The following is a 16751-nucleotide window of genomic DNA, read 5'->3' on the forward strand; positions in this document are numbered from 1 at the left end:
TATTTATTATATTAAATCGTATTATAAACATCATCTGTTCCTATGTCCTAACCAAAACGCTTTATTATAGACAGACTGATCGATAATTCAAAAATGCCTTGTTCACTTCCACCTTGTGTTTTGTTCATGGTAGCCTTACATCCTGAAATGCCATCTTTCTTACTTATGTATTACCGACTCTTCAAGCCTCTGCTCAAATCTGAGCTCTGCCCAGAAACCCAGTATTTCTTCTGTAACCTACAGCTATGCAGTCCACACAAGGGCTCTAACACTTAGGTGTACTGGTGACTTTATACCTGAACAACATACTGATCTACTACAATTTAACTTTATATATTTACCATCTTCTTTATGGATATAAATGCCTGAAAAGTAGATACAAGAGCTTCACTTCTTTGTATCACCAAATTAATAAATACTAAGTACTTTTAAAAAATGATATTATATTAATAGTAGGAAACACTGCAATTTCAGATTTGTCAAAATGTGGACTCTTGGTTTTAGTCATGACAGGGTAATGATTATTGAACGCGCCCAACACAACTGTAAAACTATACAAAATAACTGAGGAATAATGGAAGACACTGGGCATGGAAACACTTGAGGTGAGCTCTAAAATCACTTTTTGACTATGTTCCAAACCATGATACAAGGAAGTAGAGTCCAAACAGAGATCTCCAGTCTCACTGGGCAGGGTACCAGAAATGAGGAGTTTACATAGACAAAAACGTTCAGAAATCTGCATGGGGTCACCTCTGGTAATGAATACATTCTAAGCTGTGCTAGTGCAGGACAAGATTCTTTAAAGCCTACTAGAAAAACAGTTGTCAGGGATCGAAGAGCTGAATGGAAATTCTAGAAGTTTGGGGAACCTATGACAAACACTGACGTTCCAATCATCCAGGATGAAGAGACATCACTGAACAATCTGAGCATTTAGCTCTGACACCAGAAAGATCATGTTCCTGGAATAAGGGGCATACCCTAGAATAAAGTCTACTCTAAGCCCAACTTTATAAAACCAGGTATTCACCAGTTAAATTTATTACCTATTACAACAAAACTCAACACTGTTTAAAGGAAGACAAATATACATATCTCTACAACATAGTACCCACAGAGTACAACAAAAAGGACAAAACATGCAAAGAAGTAGGAGAATATGACTCAAAAGAAAATAATGACACAAATTATGGAATTAGCAACCAATGACTTTAAAACTGTTAGTAGCAATATGTCCAAGAAAATAAAGGAAAAAATGAACATACTAAATGGATAGGGAATCTTGGAAGAGAAATGGAAATAAAAAAGAAAAAGAGCCAATAGAAAATTCTACATCAAAATGGGATTTTATTAGATGACCTGATCAGCATATTGAACACTATAGAAGAAAGGATCAATAAACTTGAATATTGGTCAATAAAATCTATCTAAACTGAAGCACAGAGACAAAAGGCAGAAAAAAATTAGGACACCTTTCATGACCTATGAGATGATATCATGTGGTCTTATATGTGTCATTTAGAGTCCTAGAGAGAAAGAGAAGAAAAAATATTTGAAGAAATAATGGCCAGGAATTTTCCAAATTTGTTTTTAAAAAAACAAAATCAACCCATAGATCCATGAATCTCAAAGATGCCATGTTGGATGAAGACAAAACCATGCTAAGTCACATCACAACAAAAACTGATAAAAATTAATGCTCTAGAAAACAATTCTAAAAACACTCAGGGACAAGCAGGGATAATGATAAGTATGATGGCTGACTTATCAGAAACAATGATGACAATACTGAAAGGAAAAACAAGATTAGTATACAGTTCTATACTCAGCAAAATAACCTTTAAAAATTAAGGTGAAATTGGGATTATTTTTCAAATAAGCAACAGCTGAGAGAATTCATCCTCTGCAGGTCTGCAGCCTGTTAAAGAGAGTTGTTCATGATGAAGGGAAATTATACTGGATAGCAATTTGGATGTACACGGATGAATAAAAAAGGCCAAAGATGATGAAAACGGGGGTAAGTATAAGACCTTTTTTTTGTGTGCTATTAAAAAATATGATCTATTTTTGGGTTTATAACATATGCAGAAGTAAAATGTGGAACAAAAATAGCACAGAGGAAGGGAAAAGGATAAGTGGAAGTATACCACTGTCAAGTTCTTACATTATATATGAAATATTATAGTATTTATTTGTGGTAGACTCAAGGGTGCATATTGTAATCCCCAAAGTAAACAGTTTAAAATATATCCAATGAAGGAGAGGAAATGGAATTTTAAAAAATTAACCTATTCAAAAGATGGCAGGAGAGGAGGGAAAAAACAGTAAAGAACAAACAGATGGCACAAGTATATAATAATTACCAAGATGGTACCTTAAGCCCAACTATATCAATAATTATATTCAATGAAAATGGACTAAACAGACCAAAAGAAAGTAGAGATGGTCAGACTGGACAAAAAAAGCAAGACCTGGAGCGTCTGGGTGGCTCAGTGGGTTAAAGCCTCTGCCTTCAGCTCAGATCATGATCCCAGGGTCCTGGGATAGAGCCCTGCATTGGGCTCTCGGCTCAGCAAGGAGCCTGCTTCCTCCTCTTTCTCTCTGCTTGTTTCTCTGCCTATTGGTGATCTCTGTCTGTCAAATAAATGAATAAAATCTTAAAAAAAAAAAAAAAAGCAAGATCCAAGTATATGCTTTTCATAAAAATTATGCTTTAATATTAAAGACTCAAATAGTTTAGTATCAGGATGGAAAGTTATGACAGTTACACCATGGAAATACTAGGTATAAAAAGCAGGTTATAGTAAAATATCAGATACAGTAGACTTCAAGAGAGGAAATATTACCAGTGGCAAAAAGAAACATTTCTTAAGAATAAAAGGGTCAATTCATCACAGAGAAATAATGATCTTAATGCATATGCATATATTAACAGAGCTTCAAAATACAAGAAGCTAAAGTGGCAGAGCTAAAGGAAGAAACAGAAATATATATAATTATAGTTAACATTTTTAACACTCCTCTCTCAGTAACTGATGAAAGCAAATCAATAGAGCATCAGTAAAGATATAGAAAGTGTAGGAACATCATCCTTAATAAAACTAAGTGCATGTATAAAACACAACAATGACTAGCAGACACATTCTTTTCAAGTGCACATGGAATATTCACCAAGACAGACCATATGTTGGACTATAAAACAAGTCTCAATAAATTTCAAAGAAGTGAAAGCATACAGATATGTTATCTAAACACAATAAAATTAAATTAGAATCAATAACAGAAAGATTCCTAGAAAATCCTCAACTACATATAATTAAGTAAAGATATTAGTCTGGGAGGGGGGAGAAGTACCTCTTAGAATCAATAAAACATAGTAAATATAACCTCTTTTCCCTGTGTGATAGAAGCATATAAATTCTTGCTGTATCATGTCTGCTGTACCCATGGAGGACAGGGATTTTCTTAGATCAGAATGCATTCTAATGTGTTCCCTAAGTATGAATCTTTGCCTATGCTTGTCTTCTCAATCATAAATGAATGAAATTTATAGGGTCAAAAAGATATTCTGGACATTTTCTATCATATTATAATTAAGTGCCATATATACTAAATGGCAGATTCCATTCTGAGTAAAATTTATTTTTGTTAATAGTATAGTTGGATGAAATACGGTGAATCTAAATTTGTATAGCTAGAGAAGCTTTCTAAAGATAAAGTAAATTAGGGGCGCCGGGGTGGCTCGGTGGGTTAAGCCACTGTCTTCGGCTCGGGTCATGATCTCAGGGTCCTGGGATCGAGTCCCGCATGGGGCTCTCTGCTCGGCAGGGAGCCTGCTTCCCTCTCTCTCTCTCTCTGCCTGCCTCTCTTTCTACTTGTGATTTCTCTCTGTCAAATAAATAAATAAAATCTTAAAAAAAAAAGATTACAGTACATTAGATGAAAACCTTACATGTTATAACTGAAGTCACTCAGGAGATACTGTTGCCTTCCATTTCCACATAAAAACCAATTCAATACATTAAGTTTGAGGTCTTTCATTCAGGTGGCATTGGAAAGGGATTTGATTTACTACAAATTTATTCTCTAAAAATAGAGTATGATGGTTGGGGGAGGGGATAAAGGATGAATAGGTGGAACACAGGACTTTAAAGGCCATGAATATACCCTTGTAGAATTCCATAATGATGGATACATGTCATTGCACATTTGTCTAAATTCAAAGAATGCACAATACCAAGAATGAACCATACACAAACTAAGGACTTTGGGTGCTTACCATGTGTCAATGTAGGATCATCAACTGTAACAAATGTACACCCTGATGGGAGATGCTGATAATGGGAGACGATGCATAGAGAGTGGTGAGGGTGTAGGGAAAATCTTTGTATCGTATCAATTTTGTGGTAAATCTTAAACCGTTCTAAAAAAAAAAATGAAGACTTACTTAAAAAGATGGAGTACAACCAAATTTTAATTTCATGTCTGGCCTTTGTCTTGAGCACCATTTTGGAGTATTTGTATTTTCAGACTGAAGAGGAAGTAGACCTCAAGAATTATGAATTGGAGATTAGCATTATTTGATTAGATAGGGAGAAAACAAGTTCTCTTAAATTTAGTATGACAACTTCAGTTTGGATTTTCATTTTTATTTATCTTCACATATCTATAAAAGTACATCCTTTATGTTTTAAATGAAAAGGATTAATCATGTGAGCCATTAATACTTGCTTGATTCTATGGATATGGTGACAATCGCTCTGGAGGGAGAAGAAGGTTTCCTTGAAGAAATAAGAACAACAGTGGCCTTCCAATTAAACAAACACACAAATGATGATTTGCAAGCATCAAAATCAGGTCTTATACAGGGAACTTTCAGTCCTTAAATCTAGTTATGAAGGCATTTCCACATTGACCATAGATAAATCCTTCAATTTATGCAGATGTCAATGTAAAAGGGAAGAAAAAAGTGAACTACATTCTCTTCCATTTCTTCTTTTTTTTTTTTTTTAAAGATTTTATTTATTTATTTGACAGCCAGAGATCACAAGTAGGCAGAGAGGCAGGCAGAGAGAGAGAGAGAGAAAAGAGGAAGCAGGCTCCCTGTGGAGCAGCGAGCCCGATGCGGGACTCAATCCCAGCACCCTGAGATCATGACCATGACCTGAACCGAAGGCAGAGGCTTAACACACTGAGCCACCCCAGCGCCCCTTCTCTTCCATTTCTGATAAGGTCTGATGTGAATTCTTCTTTCTCCCATGTCTCTTTATCAGTGACCTTGACTGCTGGGCAATAAACAAAATATTTACTCAAACTCATAAATGACAAATTTATATGAAAATCTGAATTGTTTTCTACTTTTACAAACATATTTTGTTTAGTGATCAAAGTCTTAAATGAACTGACCTTAGAGCTTTTAACCACAGCACAGTTCCTACTTGTGGGAAGCTCATTATTAGTACCTTGGAGTAATGAAATCATTCAGTCAATTTTCAATTGTATGTGGATGAATTTATTTGTGGACTCATGGAATCAACATGCCTACAATCCAAAAGTCGGTAGTGAAACCTATTTTTTGAAAAGAATTTATTATTTATTTGAGAGAGACACAGACAGAGATAGAGACAGAGAGCACAGCCAGGGAAAAGAGGGAGAAACAGGCTCCCTATCAAGCAGGGAGCCTGACATGGGGCTTGATCCCAGGACTCTAGGATCATGACCTAAGCAGAAGGCAGAGGCTTAAGCAACTGAGCCACCCGGGCGCCCCATTAGTGAAGACTTTTAAATGAGAGTGAAGGGTAGGGGTCCTGACCATGAAGGGGCAGAAAAAAGGCTTTTGGGGAGCTGGTAATGTTCTTTCTAGAGCACCACCTAAGTTAAGGTATTCACTTTGAGGTAAATCACTAAAGCTATACTTTTATGATTAATGCAGTCTTTTAGCTATGTAATTCTTCAATCTTAAAAAGGCTAATGTAAAGAGAAAAATTTTAAAACTGATAATATTAAATGACCTAAAGTCCATGAAATTATTGATTTCTGCCTTGTTCAGTATTACCGTTCCTCGAACCTGGCACTGGAAAGGACCCAATGTATATTCAAATGAATTAATGGTTAAAAAAAAAATCATACTATGCAAAGGTAGAAGAGCTTCTATAAAAAAGCAAAGATTCCCCTACCCCACCTCTCTTCATCTTCAATCCTACTTTTCAGAGTGACTTTTTACCACTCCTAACTTTCTCTCTTTTGGTTTTCATGGGGGTTCTTTCCATATTTCCAAACACCATGTTTATATCTTTTTTCTTAATTTGTCAATTTTAGACATTATGTTCTTGTTCTGACACATGAGGACTGAGCTTACATTACTACCACTTCCCTTTTTTCCTCTTCCAACTATATAATTAATGAGAGCTTGAACCCAGCTATAGTTAAAATATTGAATTTTATATTCAATTTCTGTATCAAGTGTGTCTTCAATTTCTTTGGAGAAATGTGAATTTAAGTTTACGGCAGAGATTAATAACAAAAAGGTGCAACCCCAGAAACACCTGATGTCAGAATGAAACTAGACTAAGACCATAAATGATAACTCAAAATACAAAAATGAACAGTTCCTCACATTATCATAATGACAGTCAAGAATTATCTTTGTACCTGCTCACATGCGCATTTTCTTTAGGGTGACTTTGCTCAATAGAGCAAGAAAATCTGAACGCTTCCAAATAATACGATTATATCAAAGAAATAATTTTAGAAGTAGATGGTCATTTAGTTTAACCCTCTCACTTTTATACATAGGAAAAATGAAATGCAGAGAAATTAGCTTGCCCAGAGCCACACAGCTTAATCAATAGCTACCTAGTCAGTATCTGCTGACTTTCTCCTTAGTTATTTACTTACTCATTTAGCAAACTTACCAGGTGCTATGCAAAGAAAAAGTAAGATAAAATCCCCACCCTCAAGATATTTTCTTTCTAGAAAACATAATATGTCAAGAGAAGATGGATTGCAAGCACGTAACTTCAGGATGAGGTCAGGGAGAATGGACAGAGGAGAAAAAGACAGAGAAATGATGACGCCCCAACCATCTACAGAGGTTGAGAAGTTGGCTAGGAAGGAAAGGACACACCTCACACAGGGAGCGCGTATGCAGAGGCATTCAAAGTGAGAAAATACAGAGAATAAGGAACTGAAAATTGATGTGGATGATCTGAGAAATAGGGGATTGGCGAGGAGCAAGGGTGGGAAGTGAGCTGTGCAGGAATCAGCTTGTGAAGACAACAGAGACTGATTTCAGAAATATAAAGACTGTGACATGATCAGACTTGTGCTTTAGAAAGCTGACCTTTATGCTGGAATGAAAGATGGAATAGAAGGAGATAATGAATCAGGAGACAATGCAAAAATGAAAGTTAGGAATTCAATGAGGAAGGGATGGATTTGGGAGGTGAGGAGGAGGCTGAGTTAACAGAACTTGGTGATCGGAGGAGATAAATGACTAGGAATGAAGAATGGTCTCCTAGATTTCTGGCATGGGGAACCTACCAAATGGATCATGGTGGGCTAACAACTGCACTCCTTAATGTGCATGGGGGGTCGGGGAGGGACTGCAAGTTGGTCAATGAGCATGACCATAAATTTGATACTGGCATACTGATGCGGATATCTTTGCGAAGATACCTAAGTGGCTCAGCAATAAAATTACTGTTTTTTTGTGGCTTACCTTGAATGCCTGGATTCCTTCAGTTTAACATATGTTTAGTAAATATAGCATAACCGTCCCTTGAATCATCTATTTCAACAAAAGATTGAACCACCTTCATAAACAACTTGGACTAATTCCTATTTGGCCTTTACAGCACACTTTCTAAGAGAAATGGGATACTTTCCCCGACTATCATAAAAAAGAACTTGAGGGTAAATGACTGCTAAGGTAATGTTTTAAAATAGTCAGGGCACCTGGGTGCTCAGTTGATTAAGTGTTTGCCTTAAGCTCTGGTCACCATTCCAGGACCCTGGGACCCGGCATTGGGCTCCCTGCTCAGTGAGGAGTCTGCTTCTCCTTCTCCCTCTCTCCCTGCTTGCGTTCTCTGTCTCTCAAATAAATAAATAAAATCTTAAAATAAAATAGTCGGGAAATATTAAAATGTTCTAAGGTGTACTTGTTAAATTTAGTTAAGTGCTTAAAATGGGAAATGGGGTAAAGACATGGAGAGAAACCATAACGATACTTTATCAATTGAATGTTATGTTATGGCATGAGAACAAGGAAATACATTTAATTGTCAAATACCATCCTTTTGATTTTAATTTCCCAAGTGTACTGAGGTTTGCTGAATCACAACTGACTTTAAAATGTTTTCAGAATGAGGGGAAATAACCACTGTTTTTAATTAATCAAAAATAGGATAAGCCACAGTGAAATGCCTATAAGGAAAGTTCTTTTCAATCTCTCTTTTTGTCATGACCCTCCCCTTCTCATCCATGATACATAGAATTCATCCTTTTCTCTGGAATATTGATTCACTTTCTAGGTTATTTTTGTTACTCATATTTAAGTCAGTAAGAAAGTTCAAGATCTAATTTTATAGAGGACACTCCCACTAAATCCTTACTTATGCTTTCATTATCCTTGATTTTGACCAAATTTTTAAGACTCATAGATTTAAAACACACACACACACACACACACACACACACACACACACACACTTAACTTACATACCTTACTATATGTCAACTACATAATAAATGAATGAATTAAATAAATATTGTATGGGATTTGCTATGTTTTTGGTTCATTTTAATCCATCCCCAACAAAATATTTTCCCAGGCTTCCTGGATGGCTTGAAATGAGCAGTGTGAATACTTTCTATAAAACAATCTTTTCTGGGCACCTGGATGGCTCAGTTGGTTAAGCACCCGACTCTTGATTCTGACTCAGGTCATGATCTCAGGGTTCTGAGATCCAGCTCCCGTGCTGGGCACGGAGCTTACTTAAGATTCTCTCTCCATCTCCTTTTGCCCCTCTGCCCCCCACTCCTTCCATTAAAAAAATAATAATAATAATCTTTCTATTGCCTAGATTTTACATTCTATTTTAATTTTATATAAACTAATGGTTTTGTGTACTCCCTTAAGTACTTTCCTGAATATCCAACAAAACTAAAAACATCAAGTTTAATTTTTATTCTTTACCTTCTTCATGTTTCTTCCTACTTTAAATTTCTTCTGTATAAACAGCCATTCATACTCCTTCCATCCTTCTATATCAACTTTATTTTAGCTTTATAAGTCATAAAGGTGCTTGTGTTATTCAGAGAGCATTATACAAAATGCTATAAATTGTAAGAGGTTCTTTTCCTTTGACCTCACCACCATACCTAACCCCTGTTTAAAAGAAAAAAACACTGAAGTTTTATAAACCAAGTCTTAATGATCAAACACCAATAAATGCTTAAATCCTAAAAAATAAACCTATATCTAACACCTAGTAGACAAAGAAGTTCTTCAAATCTCAATAAAACATGAGGAATTCATGTTAAAACACTCAAAGAAATAGTCATTCTCTCCATTCCTAAAATTCTTGCTAGAAGGCATATTTTCTAAGACAATCAAGTAACTTATTCTCACTATTCGAAATGAATTGCAGGTGTGGGCACAGAACCAATAAACAGGTAGACTGATTAGAGAGTCTGTCATCACCTTTAATTTTTCTTCTTTCATGCTTGATATGTGTTAGAACTGATTTGTGGAGATAAAAACTGACTTGGGGAGGGAGAGGTACGTCCTGACATTGAAACAGTGTAGTATGTTCAGTCTGAATTGCATGATAAAACAATAGTAACGAATAAGTTTTTTAAATGACTGCTATTTTGACAAAATTCATTATAGCAATTGAGTTTTTTAAATGTTAAATGCTTCTATAGAGGTGTGCTTAACTTTACGCAGGTTTGGTATTTGTTGTTGTTGTTGTTCAAGTTTAGAAAAAAGAAAATCTCACCAACAAATACTCATACCTAAAAAGCCTGAAAACTAAGGAAAACCCATAGCTTTATTTTCCAGTATGGAATGTATGAACTGTCCATAGAATTTTGACTAATACAGTAAAGATAAAGCCAACATTACAGTTTTGTGTTTTTGTTTATGCTTCTCTTCCTGCCTGGAAGCTGCAGACTGAGTTGATTATGTAATGGAACACAGCAGAATTTATTCTTCTCTGAGACTTCTTACAGGGAAGCTACCAAAGTACGTGGATTATATTTTATTATTTTAACTAACAAACACTACTGTGAGTACTTTTCAACAGTGACAGCTCTACAGTGTACCTGTCCTATAATAAGTAAACATTTAGTTTCTAATTTTTAAAATTTCATTTTTTAAAACAATTTTTAAAATTTCATCTTTAAAACCTGAATGTGTCTTTGTAAGTGATTCGAAGGGAGATCAGGGTCAGAACTAGAATTAAGTGGGGAGCAAAGCAACAGCAATTTCCGATAAAATGGTTCTAACTCTACTTGGGGTCGGGACACCAGGCCTGGGAGTGTTGGCATTGTGTTCTCTTCTAGTCTGGATGGAAGATTTCATAAATTATGTCCTCATAGAATAATAGATGGTTTGATTTAGAGTTTCAAGGACAGTTTTCCGAAAATGTTCCAAGTGAAAATAATCGATAAAACCCTGACATGAGGAGGTCCTGGGTATTGCAAAATCATTAAAGTATGAAAAGTGGAAAATACAGTACCCCTTACTAAGTGTCTGCTTGTTCCTGAGATTTTCCAGCTAGTAGTTTTTCCCCTTCAGTTTTTTGTAGGTGGTAAGTATTTAATTCTGGATGGCTTAACATATTTTGGTTTTACTTTTTAGTTGATTAATTTAGATAGGCTTTAACAAACTTCAGATTACAAAGCAGTGCCTATAGCACTGTTTCCTCTTTTGGAGACTCTAATATTGAAATTACAGTTTCAATGGAGTACAGATAAATTCTAGCGTAGCAGAAAGTTACACTTTTTACTTGCATAAACACCTTTTATCATTTCAATTACTTTATTACGTTCCTTCATAATAAGTGCCTCTAAAACTTGGAAACTAAAAACCATTTTTTTCCAGTTCATAAACTCATCTTTCTTTTTTTTTTTTTTTAAGATTTTATTTATTTATTTGACAGAGAGAGATCACAAGTAGGCAGAGAGAGAGAGGAGGAAGCAGGCTCCCTGCTGAGCAGAGAGCCCGATGTGGGACTCGATCCCAAGACCCTGAGATCATGATCTGAGCTGAAGGCAGCGGCTTAACCTACTGAGCCACCCAGGCGCCCCATAAACTCATCTTTCAAAATGAAATGCTTTCCTTTTGAAAGTCCCTGGGTACTTTTTTTTTGTTGTTATTTTGTTTTGTTTGTTTGTTTTATTTTAAGCATAACAGTATTCATTATTTTTTGCACCACACCCAGTGATCCATGCAATCCCTGCCCTCTCTAATACCCACCACCTGGTTCCCCCAACCCCCCCCCCCACTGCTTCAAACCTCACTGGGTACTTTTCAATAAATTCCTTGTTCTAATAAACTTCGTGTGCTCTTTAGATAAGAATATAATATCTAGGAAGCAAGAACTTTGTTTTTGGTTTCTTTCTTCCCAGAAGGCAAGGCAAAAGAGTGTAATTTTTTTTTCCTTGCAGAAAACAGCTGCCCTATTTTTGAACAAACACCACAAAAGAAAACTTGTGCCATTCCTTCAGTCAAAAAATAGTTATTCGTAACCTACTATATACCAATAAGCACAGTGCTAAATGTTAGATATGCCTTTGTCAGTATAAATTTGGTATAATTTCTTTTTAGCTGTAGCTACAAGATTTCATTCTTTTAGATAGCTCTTTTCCTCTCTTTTCCACTATTTTTAAAAAGAATTAGGCTCTTAAAGGATAAGCCATATAGAATCTTTGTATTCTTTAAAGCTCCATCAGTCATAATCTTTTTTTACCATTTGAAAAAATAAGTCTATAAATTTATTAATATTTATTGAAAATATGGGTCAGAATAAAAGCTGGTTATAAGATTTAGGCCTAATGGTGAAATATAAATAAAAAGTAATAAGCCAATTTGTATTGGGGAATTAAGTCTCTACTTCATTATTCTAATTTCAAAATCGGCAACAAAGCAGTTGAAACTTGTACTACTGAAAATTAAATCTATTAGTTACTACAGGAAAATGAGAGATTTGATAATTGGTTTCTTTTTAAATTTTAAAATATAATATTTTTATGATGAATACTCTATTTTCATTCATAATCTACTCTTGAGGATTCTGTGATCTTTAGCAAATGACATCTTATTTTATGTAAAACTGTCAGGCTTTAAATTATTTGTAGAGAAGCAATAAAATATGACTTCACATCTTGTTTTCTAAACTATTAGTTGGTTTTCAAGGGTAAGTCTATCAACCTCACCCGAAATATGAAAGACAGCACATTAATTTGCACCCAGGAATACCCTCTCTAATACAACAGAGACCAAAGGTACAAAGCAAGTTTATCATCATGAAAAGAATGCTATTTTTTTCCAACAGTGAGGCACTAGATACTCATTAATGAAATATTACAAAGATAAGCATCTCAGTTATGTTACTCTACTAACTTTACCAGATTAAGTGGTTTCAAACATTAATCTTTATTGTTTAAAAAAAAAAAGGTCAAGGAGCCAAGCTAACTTGTATAACTGTGCCACAAGTCCAAACATTCCTTCCTAAGGCTGAATGCTTCTAGTTCTTGAAAATCCTTAAGGTCTCCTAAGAAGTGATAGGGTCGATTCATAGGGGCAAACATGCTTCACACCGTTTACCTGCTCATCTAAGAACCTTACAGGGGAGTTCATATTTGTGGGAGGTGCAAGAGTGCAAATGAGAATTAATTCCCAGAAAGCTGCACAAATTGCTTCAGTGAGGTTTACTGGTCACTAAGAAGCAGTTGTCAATTAACTCTAATCAAACATAAATGCTGATGTAAGAGTAGAACATTTAGAAGTGTCCTCCTACAACAATAAAATTCTTTTCTTCCTTCTCTTCCTTATTCTGTTCTTATAATATGCAACAATCTTACCACCTTACATGATTCATAGGATAAACAGAAAACAATAAAACAATCCCCCTGCTAATTTGCATAGCCATTGATTCTTATGCATCCCTACTTGCTACTGTGATTCCCGTTCAATCTGTAGACTAGAAGAGTGTAACCTGAGTATTTACTCTATTGGTTAAACTATTCTGCATTTCCAGATACAATTTCTATTGCAATCATCTTCTGTGCTCAGAAGAGCACATTTACTAAGAAGTTCTGAAGAAGGGAAAGATGATATTTTCACTTTATTAAAAAGCCATACGGAAACTCATATTTTTTATTTAACTTACTATTTTAAAATGTCAATACTGTTCTTACTTCTCCCAAGTTGAAATTAAATGAAGGTTATGAAGTAACCACTTCCCCCCAAAAGCCAGAACTTTCACCTCTTCTGAACAGGGGAATACCTCTCATAAATTAGGTTAAAAAAAAAAAAAAAAAGATCTTGCTGATTGAATGATAGTCCAAGATTCCTGCAGCCGCCAAATCTTTATCTAGACCTTCTATCTACCACAATGAGCAATCCCTGAAAGTGAAGGTAACTTACTCCATCAATTATCTGGAAGTCTGAAAGCAGTAGTAAAAACCTGCCTAAATATTAGTTTCTTACACTAGCTTCAGTTTGTTCCAAGCAACATGACAAGAGAAATAGGAGGGATATGATCACTAAATCTAACATCCTGGCTATTTCAGTCTAAGCTTTTACCAATGGCAACTCCCAACAGCAACTCAGTCATCACAGATGAACTTGTTTAAGAGGTAGGAGTAAGAAGGAAGTGCAAAGATCAAAGTAGTGCTTACAAAGGGGAACAACTATTTTTGTATGTATACTCTAGTATTTACTAACTGGGTTTGAGAAACAGTGTTTATTCATTCAGCCCATCTGAATGCCAGCTGCAGAATTTAAGATTAAATTGAAATTTGAAAACAAAGATTATAGATTTTCAAACCCTAATTGTCAAACCCACCAACACCTAACTGGATTATAACATTTCCTTTAAAAAGTGTTTCAATTAGGTTAGAGGTGATTTACTATTCACAGCAAGCAGTATTTCAATGCCAGCATTCAATCTACACATAATGAGCCTTCCTTTGTGTTCACATTTGCCCAGTAGGCTGTGGCCCAGGAAGACATTTTATCTAAACAAGCTCCACAGGGCACTGAGGAGTTGCAGGTATATCAATATGGATGAATAATTTCAGGAGATTTCATGTTTCCATTTATGATAAATATTCGATTCTCCTTAGCAACTTAATTACATGACAAATGTAAAATGCTACTGGAAACAAATCTTTGTATTTCCTGTCTTCCCAAGCTCATAAACTCAAAAAATACATTGCTTTAGATTATTTACATTTCCTTAGTGTATCAAACAGTAAGAGGATTCATCTCTAGAAAGCACAATATTAAAATTAGGAAAACAACATACTCCAGTTAAGAACTTTATTCTAATCAAGAGTCCGTTTTAGTTTTAACAAACACTGCAATTTAAACTACTCAAGAATATTCTATTGAGATGTTTTTCTAGAAAAATAAGCACTGGACATCTTGATCCCAAAGCTTCAGTGTTTACCAAAGATCACCAGTTTACAGAACATTTGTATGCCAGAGTTATTAAATAATGTTGTAGTAATACTATAGTCATTTTCCCAGATTATGGGCCTTATAACAAAATCTGTAAGTTAAATACAGTTATTTAATAAGCTGCAATGCTGAAAAACCCTACTTAACAAAGTCCATGGAAAGGTCTTAAATCTTGATAATCAAGTACTGTATCATCAAGTCCCATTTAGGTTTCAGTACAGACCAATAAATCACGGCAAACATCTCCATTGGTATCTATTCTTAAAGACTGTAAGAAAACCTGTGTTTAGGATAGGCTTTGTTTATATCATTATTTTTATTTTGGAGGTCATGCATGATACATGGTGCTGTTGTCCGAGTGTTTTACATAATCAGTGTCTGAAAAGTGCTCTAAGTAGATAATTTCTTTTCTCAAATGCCAGGCCCTGTAGGTTCATTACCAGGCCCTCCTTGTTTTTTGTCAAAACGAAGATACGGATTCTGTAGTTAAGTGAATACATTATGTCCTGGTGTGTTTGTGTGTGTGTGTGTGTATATGAGAGAGACAAACAGACATAAGTGGGGGCTTCTTTTTGAAGTAGGAGATGAAGGAATGAGGCTCTTCTACTCAATTTTGGGGAGCTGGGGAGCTATTATTCTAATAATAATTAGATTATTATTATGTAAATAATCTAATGTAAATAAGCTTCCCAGGCAAGAGGACTTGACATACACTTCTGCTTTCATTTCATGGAACGCCCTTAGGTGAAATCTGGTTCAGCACTGCACCAAACATCTTTCCCTCTCCGAAGCGCACCTCAACCCTCAAGCCACCCGCCAGGAGGGGTGGGGGTGGGGGGTGAACATAAAAAAAAAAAAAAAAAAAAAAAAAGTTTGCGAGAGTTCCCCCACGGGTCCCGGTTCCCGCCCGGCGCTGGGACGCGAGGAGAAAGGACGGCCCGGGCAGCCGCGGCCCTCTGGCCAAGCGGCCCCTGCGAAGTCCAGATGTGCCTTCTGCCCCTCTCTCCATGCCCATGTGCCTCTCAACTCCTGTCAACCTGGTCCTCCGTCCGGAATAGCCCAGCGGTTAGCGCAGGAATGAGGAAGTCCGAGCAGAGCTAGAGGGGGTGCGGGGCGGGTAGGCGGCGGGACTCGGGCCACACGTCCCCGGCGTGGCCCCCACTTGCCCGAGTTCGGCTTACCCTGGTGACGAGTCCGCGCTCGGCCTCCCTGCGCCTGTGGGCTCCCCTCGGGGCGGCGCGGGCCTGCGGGCCGGAGAAGGAAGAAGCAGCGGCCGGCCGGGGCCGGGGCCGGAGCGGGTCCGGTGCGGGTCGGGTCGGGTCGGGGCGAGCGAGCGCGCGTTCTCGCCGGGCCGGGCCAGTCAGCGCCGCGCCATGTCCGCAGCGCGGGCGGAGGGAAGCGCAGGACGCGCGGTGGCCGGGCCGCGGCTGTGCCGCCTTCCCGGCCGCGGCGGCTCCGGCCTGGGCTGCGCTGGGCTCTCGGAGCGGGGCCGGCGGCGGGGCGCAGGCCGAGGGCGGCGGCGGCGGCTAGAGGCCCGATCGACGGGAAGGGCAGGGGAAGCTGTCAGCGCGTCGCCGGGCCGCTCCGGTGGCGAAACCTCCTCTTCCTGCCCCGGCTCGCTGGTGCACTTCTCTCTCTTTCTCTCTCGCTCACTCTCTCACTTCCTGGCTGGAAATTCCCACTGACGTCGAGAGAGAAGACAGACAGACGGACACCCGCGCGCACGCAGCGGGGGCGGGAGGTGGGGTAGCCGCCGGGGGTGGGGAAAGCCCGCACTTCTGGGGGCGCCTTGCGCCCCCGGCCCTGCCTTGCCGCCGGGCTCGGCTCCCGCCCCTCGGGGCCGCTATGGGACGCAGAACTAGGGGCGCGCGTTCCGGGGCCCGGACGCCCGGGTGTCCTGCGGAGCTCCCCCAGCCGGCGCTCCCGAAGCCGCAGAGGCCGGAGCGGACGGGGACGCCCCCCTGGAAACGCCCGCGGGGCCGAATTGTCCCGGGAGGCAGGCGGCGCGGAGGTGGCGGCTGCGCGGAGGTTGGAGTCTGGCGGTCCAGAGCCCTGA

At 38.1% G+C, this 16751-nt stretch overlaps 1 protein-coding gene across 6 annotated transcripts in view; it reads right to left on the reverse strand.

The window, feature by feature from the left end:
* NFKB1 (nuclear factor kappa B subunit 1) overlaps positions 1–16517 on the reverse strand; it is a 120599-nt gene extending 104082 nt beyond the window's left edge. For 4 of the 6 annotated variants that reach the window (XM_082728977.1, XM_082728976.1, XM_082728978.1 and 1 more), the window contains exon 1: positions 15877–16387. The gene's annotated coding sequence lies outside the window, so the exon portion shown is untranslated. Of the gene's footprint in view, positions 1–15876 lie in introns of all 6 variants that reach the window. The other 2 variants (XM_082728975.1, XM_082728979.1) reach the window with 2 other exon arrangements.
* Positions 16518–16751: the final 234 nt, after the last annotated feature.

The sequence above is a fragment of the Mustela nivalis genome (genome assembly GCF_964662115.1).
Source record: "Mustela nivalis genome assembly, chromosome: 4".
NCBI classification, from domain to species: domain Eukaryota; kingdom Metazoa; phylum Chordata; class Mammalia; order Carnivora; family Mustelidae; genus Mustela; species Mustela nivalis.